At 41.5% G+C, this 9,019-nt stretch overlaps 1 pseudogene; it reads left to right on the top strand.

Annotated features, from left to right (window-relative positions):
- LOC105982100 overlaps positions 1-7,113 on the top strand; it is a 10,973-nt pseudogene extending 3,860 nt beyond the window's left edge.
- The last annotated feature ends 1,906 nt before the right edge of the window (positions 7,114-9,019 follow it).

The raw sequence follows: 9,019 nt of genomic DNA, 5'->3' as shown, positions 1-9,019 counted from the left end.
GTGGGGCTTGAACTCTGGGTCTGAGCTCTGTCCCTCAGCTCTTCAGCTCAAGGCTAGCACTCTACCACTTGAGCCACAGCGCCACTTCCGGCTTTTTTTTTCTTTTGCTTATGTGGTGCTGAGAAATCGAACCCAGGGCCTCAGGCTTGCAAGGCAAGCGCTCTACCACTGAGCCACCTTCCCAGCCCACTAGTGGCATTCTTGTAATCTTAGATACTCAGAAGGCTGAAATCTAAGGGTCATGATTCAGTTAAAAAGCCAGCCCAGGGAAGGAAAGTCCATGAGAGTCTCATCTTCAATTAACCACCAAAAAATCTGGAAGTGGAGCTTTTACTTAAGGGGTACAGTGCGAGTCTTGGGCACAAAAGCTCAGGGACAGTGCCCAAGTCTTGAGCTCAAGTCCCAGGACTGATACACAAAAATAATTGTAAGCAAATAATGTAGATAATACTGAGCTAAAGTCACACAGATTTATTTTCATTTTACAGTCTCAGTCTTTATATTATAGATTAAATGTTTATGTTCTCCTGGACATATGTATGTTGAAACTTTCAATGTGGTAGTGTTTGGAGGTGGAGGCTTTGGGATGTGATGAGGTTTTCATGAGGGCGGAGCTCTCATGATAGAATAAGTGCCCTTATAAAAAGAGAAATCACAGCCTACTCTGGAAGCCCCACTCCCTTTAAGACATATTGATAGGATGGCTATCTATAAACCAGAAAGAGAACCCTCACCAGGAAATCAATCCATATTGGCTAACACCTTGATCTTGAACTTTTCAAGGCCTAGACAGGGAGAAATAAATAACTATTTTTTAAGCCACCAAGTCTGTGATATTTTGTTGGGCAGAGGGAGCTGATGTTGGTTAGAAAATTTCCAAGAGTGCTAAGCACTATCCAGTGTTTCTCAAATTTAACTGAATAAAAGTCATTTTTCCCTCAGGGCATCTGGGTTAGAGTATAGGCAGAACTGCTCTAGATAAAGCAAAGAAGGGCCTTGTCCTAGGACCTGTGCTTTAGAGGCATCAAATGACCCTTCTGGTAGGTCCATGCAGATACACTCAGAACCCAGATAGAATTCAGAATTAAGGCTCCTACTTACACACCATGCTCTGGGTGTATATGATTTCTAGTTTAGTTTGACCTCATGAAAGACTTCCTTTATACCAAATTACAACCTAAGGAAGAGAAAAGGAGGCATGGGTGGCTAGTGGAAATGATTTTCAGGGGTTTGGGGGCTAGTTCTAAGGTTTGAACTCAGGGCCTGGTGTTTTCACTGAACTTTTTTTTGCTCAAGGCTAGTACTCTACCACTTAAACCACAGCTCCACCTCTGGCTTTTTATTGAGTGGAGGTTGGGGAGGAGGATGGTTTTTTGAAGATAAGAGTCTGATGGACTTTCCTGGCTGAGCTGGCTTCAGACTGAGAAAGGTTGAAAGGATCTGGGGACAATGCTTGGATGTGTAGATTGATGCACATTCACGTGCACACGCGCGCGCACACACACAGGAGGTCAGATGAGAACAATTCACCTCTCACTATTGAGTTTCCATGCACTGCTATAGAATTTAAGAATCCAAGACTTGAACCTGGTATTCCAAGTTGTTAAAATGTGTACCTGCTAATGGAGAAGGAAATTTTATCAAATAGTTTTCTAGGTTGATCTATAGCATTGAAATTTAGACAGATGGTATATGGGTCTCCATTTGTACTGTGTATAGCATCAAATGCTGGAAAAGTTAGGAGAAACTTAGCTGACATACACAGTTCTGTGAAGCTTGCTTTAAGGTTAATTCTGTTGGTATTTTCATATTCTACTCCACCTGTGGTAGCTAGATATTCACACTGAATACCATACCAGAAAAAAAAACAAGGAAATATTATAAATCATGATTCTTTCATTCTATGTGTTTTTTTTTAATGAAGACAATCATATGAAGACTATGCTGATTCATAGTTGAACAGTTCAAGACCTTAGGCCAAGAGTGACTATCACATAAAAAAATGTGTGCTGGGCGTTGATTAAGATGCACCACACTCATAAGCAGGCATGTTAAATTAACAGCCCTTTGTACAATTAGTAAAAGATAATAAAAAAGGGGTAGGTTGAAGAGGGATAAGAATGTTGAAGAGGATGACACTGATCACAGTGCATTGCATTCATAAACTGTTTTGTTAAATGACATCTCCTTTGTATTACTACTTAAAGATAAAAAATTAAAAAGATAATAAAATTAATAAACCTTTAAAACTGTGCTTGGCACTGATGGGTCATGCCTAAAAGCCTAGTTTCTTAAGAGAATGAGACCTGAGGATCACAGTTTGAAGCAAGCCCAGCCAAGAAACTCTATGAGACTCTTATCTCCAATTAACCATCAAAAAATGTGAAGTAGAGCTGTGGCTCCAATAGTAGAACAACAACCTTGAGTGAAAAAGCTAAGGAGAGCCCAGGCCCTGAGTCCAAGCCCCAGTATTGAAGAAAAGTGTGTCCTGGCTGATAGGAGAAAAGCAGACTCACTTTTGAGATGATCTTCCCAGGCCTCTAGCTTCCTTAGATTGCCTGCACTTGATACCCAAGTACCAAGAGAGGACTGGAGTCTGGTAAAGTACAGGACTTGGTTAGGGCTGGAAGTGAGCCAATAGGTAAGAATGATGGCCTCATCATCATAAGGATGATTCCATAAAGTTTAAGGTATAATTTACAGGTAGGTACTAGAAATCTGGCATTCAAAATGCCTGTCACTAAAAATAATGTCATCAATAGCTACTGTCATAAATTAGTATATAGCTTTTGCTTGGTCATCTTAGCAGAAAAAAGTGTCCAGATAGAAGGGGAGGAAAGAAATTACAATCTAAGGAAGAAAAAAAGGAGTTGTAGGTGGCTAGTGGCAATGGTTTTCAGGGGTTTTGTTGGGTTAGTCCTAGAGCTTGAACTCAGGACATGGGTGCTTTACTTGAGTTTTTTGTTGTTGTTGTTCAAGGCTAGAACTCTACCACTTGAACCACAGCTACACCTCTGCCTTTTTTTTGGTGGTGGGGAGGATGGTCATTTGGAGATAAGAATCATATGGACTTTCTTCCTGGGCTGATTTCAAACTGAGATCCTCAGATCAACCTCCTGAGTAGCTAGGATTACAGCTGTGAGCCACCAGCTCCCACTAATTCTCAAGTTTTAAATGGAATTGAATCACCTGGAGAAATTGGGATAGCACAGGTTGCTGGGCCCACCCCAGAGCAGACCCTGCATTTCCAACAGATGATTTGGATATTGCAGGTTGGAGACAACACTCATAGAACCACTGATCTGGAGCCCTGGGCATTGTTTTGAAAGGTCTTATATTTGTATGAGGTCACTGAAATCAAGAGGTGAGCAGAAGGACATGGACACAGTAGCATCAGGGCTAGCACTGAAGATGAACATGGCTTGCTTCCCACCTCTGCTTAGAAGTGTGGCTTTCAAGTCTCCTGTTCTATCTTTTCTTGCTTCTCTGGACACAGAGTAGATACCCAATCAAAGCTTGCTAAATCAATTGATGCTCAGATATCAAGATATATGTACAACCACATAATAGGCACAGCTTCTGAAACTTTAATTCATCTGGCATCTTTAAGAAAATGAGATAGGTTTTTCCAAAATGACTAAAGTCAGGGTCTTTCTAAAGGTCAAGACAAGGCATATCCATGCAGGATCCTAAGATAATCACACTTGAAAGGATTCAACCCTGCCAGCATCTTTTATAGGCTCCCTTGGGTTATCTTTATTCAAGAAAGAAACTTGAAAATTGAATTTCAATGATATTTAAAAATAGAAGTGTAAGCTGCAGCATTACCACAAGGCCTAGGGCTGCTGTGACCTTTGCCCTACTCAAGGTGTAGCTCTAACCACATTTGACCATTTAAACACCAGCCTCCTTTTGCCTTAGCCATTTTAAGCTTAACATAAAAATGCTCACATAAAAATCCAGTATAGCTCTAGGTCGAGTAGAGGTTGTGGTAGTTGGTGTGTGTGTGTGTGTGTGTGTGTGTGTGTGTTGGGCAGGGTGTGTTATATTACAGTAATTCAGGGACTCAGTCTAATGGAGGGTTTGTCATCTTCAATGTGAGATTTCCAACATGGCTCTGAATGTCAATATTCAAAGGAGTAGAGAATACTGATTATGACAGGAGGAGGGACTCACTTCAGTGCCCCAAGCCATCCTTTAGCCAGGATTTAACTACATGGCTGTGAGCTGCAAAGGGAAGGGGAGAGTGGGTGTGAAGAAATACAGTCCCCACCTGGGTACTCACTTTCCAATTTTATGCTATAAAAAAGAGAGGATATAAAAGATACTTTCAGATAAAACTACTGTTGTATATGTGGAACTTATTCAACACTGCTGTGTATATAATGGATAAATCCAATCCTTAAAATATCTGGTCATTCTAGAAGTTTAGAAGGCACAGAGTATGTTAAAATAAAGTAGAAAGCTGGGTTCCAAAGGCTTACATCCAAAATCTTAGCTACTCAGGAGGTTGAGATCTGAGAATCCTGTTGGTAAGCCATCTGGAACAGAAAAGCCCATGAGACTCTTTATCTCTAAATCAACAACAACAACAACAAAAAACTGGAAATGAAGATTTGGCTCAAGTGGTAGAGGACCAGCTATGTGACAGCACAAGGCCCTGAATTCAAGCACCAGTACACACACACACACACACACACACAAGTAGAGGGAGTAAATAGTACTAAAGTAGATATTCTTTTGTTAAAATTTACAACAAAACATTGTCTTTTGGAGCTAGAATGATGAAAGCATCTCTCTGAGAAGTACCTATTGTATTTGTTGTGCTGGCTTAAGAAAGACAAACTTCAAAGGACTTTCTACCAATGTTTGTTTTGTTTTTTGTTTTTTTGTTTTTTTTTTTAGTGAGGCATGCTTGACTATTATCCCTCAAACATTTTTTTAAAAAGCTAGCACAAGGGGCTGGGAAGGTGGCTCAGTGGTAGGAGTGCTTGCCTTGCATGCATGAGGCCCTGGGTTCGATTCCTCAGCACCACATAAGCAAAAAGAAGAAAGACAAACTTCAAAGGACTTTCTACCAATGAAGTGGTAGAGCACTAGCCTTGAGATGAAGAGCTGAGGGACAGTGCCCAGGCCCAGAGTTCAGGCCCCATGACCGGACCCAAAAAAAAAAAAAAGCTAGAACAAATTTTAACTGTACAATGAGATGTCTGACCTGAGTAGAAATCCTCCTAAAATTTGTAATTTGGGTTACAGATTGATGCACAGAATAAAATTTATTCTTGAAAAAGTTAGTGCAATGTTTCTCAGTGTGTGTTTCTAGTTAACTGGATTTTATGAGGTATATCCAAAAACAAAACCCAATAAGACAAAAGTTTTGTGGCCAAAAAATAAAGTTTAGGGAACGCTGTGTTGTATTTAACTCTTGGAAAGTAATTGCATGTTTTTAACATCTTAAGGGTTAGACGAAGTTGTAAAGAAACGGATTTATTTTTATTGAATCTGGTATTTCTCATATTTAACCATGGAATATGTTGTTTAGCAACAAGCATTTCTATCTTGTGGATCTAAGGTAATCATTATCATCCCATTATCATGTTATAAAGCTTCCTGCTTTAATATGGTTGCACAGCTGTTGTGGTAGGTGGGACCTTTTCCTTAAGCCAAATGACCTGGATTGCAATGAGCTTTGAGCTCTTTTCTGTTTTTGTTTTGTTTGCTTTTGTTTTACTAATTCTTCTCTCCATATTGAGCTATTGTTCCTCTGTTTTGAAGAATGTTAATGTCTCCCCATTACAGTGTCACTTCCATCCTTGACTTCTCCTAATCTCTAAAATGAGAAAAGAATCAAGCTTTCTTAAATATGGTGAAAATAAACATCTAAGAAAGCCTTGCAGAAGAGAGGATCTATTTCCTTTGACTTAAGTGAATATATTCTGAAAAATTGATTTCTGTTTCTCTGGTGCTCCTGTTTCTTACTTCTATTCTAGAGAGAACTAGCCTGAGAAGTTGAATTGATAGTTTTCTTACCTGGTCAATCAAGCCAGTTTCTAAGCTGACCTCAAGACATAAACTAACCAGTCTTGTCCCCAAAAGGTGTTACCATTGATTCTCCACAATTCCAATTTCCACAAGGGAACACTCTTAGACCGAGTCACATTTTAACATGTGCATGACTAATTTTCATCCTGTATAATTTTCATGGCTAGATTTTATTTATTTTATTCTATTAACTTTAAGTAGTTGCATGACGTTGCCATTTAACAAAGCGGTTTATGAATACAATGCATCTTTATCAATATCACCCCTTTCAATAGTCTCACCCATCCCTTTCCACGTACACCTTCCCTCACTTTTTAAAAATTTTGTAGGATATATATTGAATTCTTGACTGCATTCTCCCCTTCATTCATATAATCCTTTCCCTTGGACCCCTTCAAAGGACCCATTTCCTGGTGTTTATTTTATTGAACTTGGACTTTGCCTTTCTAAAAAAATTACAATGTTTGCTGATGTCCCCTCTCCCCGAGAGCTCCCTGCAAGGCAGGGTCTTGGGCCTCCAGGTTACTGCGGGCCAAAGAGCTAGAGGAGATCAAGAAGGAGTTGTGGTTTTCCGATCACATGCCTCTACAGTCAGTTCACCAGCCTGGACAAAGGAGAGAAAAGGACTCTCAGCTGGGAAGATTTCCGGAGGATTCCAGAACTTGCCATCAACCCACTGGGGGGGCAGGATCATAATGCCTTTTTTTTCAGAGGGAGAGGACCGGGTAAACCTCTTGGGATTCATGAGGACTTTGGCTCATTTCCGACCCATTGAGGATAATGAAAAGAGCAAAGACTCAATGGACCAGAACCACTTAACAGCCGAAGCAACAAACTGCACTTTGCTTTTCAACTATAGGATTTGGATAAAGATGACAAGATCTCCCATGATAAGTTGTTAACAGGTCCTATGCATGATGGTTGAAGTGAGGAGCAGCTGAGCAGCATCGCAGACAGGACCATTCAGGAGGCCGATCAGGATGAGACAGTGCCATATCTTTCACAGAAGTTATTAAGGTTTTGGAGAAGGTGGGTGTGGAACAGAAAATGACCATCCGATTTCTTCACTGAAGGACAAAAGACCAAGTTGTTCTTGCTTTCTAGTATTTAAGAACTGGAATGTAGGCATCTCCTACCCCCCAGCCCCATGTCTACCCACCAACCCCCTTCTCCCAGAGAACTACTGCTGTTGCATGACAACCCCAAATCTGTACTGTGCGCACAAACTTGCCTTTGGTCTATAAACAGGGCATTACGGCATCGTGTCCTCCACCCTTCCCAGTCTATTTCTGTTCAGTATCCACGTACCATTCTCCATATAGAAATATGACCTTCCTCTCTCTACTGCTGACACTCCACCTCTAGCCAGTGTGAGACAGTATGAGAGGGACTCACACCAAGAACCAGCCAGCAAAGCTCTCACTGGATGTAGACAAGCCATGCTGCCTCCCCTCCAGTGAGGCTCCACCATGCCCTGGGTCCTTGTATGTGTCCTTTGCTCCCTGCTTTCCACCTAGCACCCAATAGCCTTTCAGCTTTCCTCTGCTTTTTATTGAGGCTCAAATCCCTTGGTACTACTTGGCACCCAAGCTATGCCTGTTCAATCTCTTTCTGACTTGGCAGGATGGTTCGGTGGTCTGGCAGTTTTTAATCTACCTTCATTTAATGGTTAATGGGTCTCTGGATGTTACCTTTCCAGGAGCTTTCAGTAACCAACACTTCTCTTGGAAGTGTTGGAGCCTTTCATAGTCCCTTGTCCTATTGTGTCATCAAAAGGCTTCTAAGAGCTATTCTTGAAAGGCGGCCTTGGCAGGAAGAGCAGAGCTGTGTGCTAGGTGACAGCCCTGGTCAATGTATTGCTGGGCTTTGATTCTCAACTTTATATACCTGCCTCGCTCTTCCTCTAAGGGCATTGTTGACTGTTCAGAAAACGACCCTGCCTGCAAGTTTGCTTAGCTTTAGGACACTGTCACCACCACCGTGGCTGCTCTGACAGTATGCTGGGAACCGTCTTGTGATTTTTTTTTTTAACATGGACGCCCTAGGAGGCTACTTTGCAGTGTGGGTTATGCCTTCATGTTGCATGCCCTGAATTCATTTCCACTTCATACTCCCAAGCAGAAAGACTAGTGTTTCAGAAGTGCCTAACTTATCCCAGTCTAAAAGAATTGAACATTGTGTCTTGAAGGTTTGCACACAAATTCTTTATGAATTTTACACATGGGCAGATGTCAGTGGTGGAAGCCATAGTCAGCTTCTACTACACATCCAAAGCATTGAATGCATTCAATCATTAGCTGCCTGATTACATTAGTTTCCTTGCTCCTACTGTGGACCACTGCAAATCCCTCAGAAACGAGGAGTCTGGTAGTGGTGGCACAACCTAAAGTGGTGTTCAAGGTGTTTGAGGGAGCCAGAACAACTATTCTTTTACTGCCAGAGTCAGCTTAGTATAGACTTGATTGGATCAGCTGATTGCTGTCCGAGTATTTATTCATATATCGGTCCTTGGCTAATGTTCTCTGATTTACTGCTTGCTTGCTTGTGTCCTTGCTTTGGAAAGCTGTCCAAGATATGTAAACAATTCTTTGGGAAAGCAGTTGTGTTTTAAAAAAATCCACTGCAAAGCCAGGCACCGCTGGTGGCTCACGCCTGTAATCCTAGCTACTCAGGAGGCTAAGATTTGAGGATCACATTTCAAAGCCAGCCAAGGCAGGAAAGTCCTGAGACTCATCTCCAATTAACCACCGGGAAACCAGAAGTGGTGCTTGGTTTAAAGAGGTAGAGTGCTAGCCTTGAGCTGAAGAGCTGAGGGGCAGCGCTCAAGTTCAAGCCCCACGACCCCCAAAAAAATCCACTGCCAAGGGAATGGTGGAGAATAGATGAGTGGCCAGGTTGTATGGCTCAAATAGAAATGAATGAAGAATTGTTTATGAAGTAGCAGTCTGACTCTGTGATCCAGTGATGTTACATTACA

This window comes from Dipodomys ordii, unplaced genomic scaffold, assembly GCF_000151885.1.
Source record: "Dipodomys ordii isolate 6190 unplaced genomic scaffold, Dord_2.0 Scaffold1, whole genome shotgun sequence".
Taxonomy (NCBI): Eukaryota; Metazoa; Chordata; class Mammalia; order Rodentia; family Heteromyidae; genus Dipodomys; species Dipodomys ordii.
Note: the sequence above shows the minus strand (reverse complement) of the source record. Positions and strands in the feature narration are given on the sequence as shown.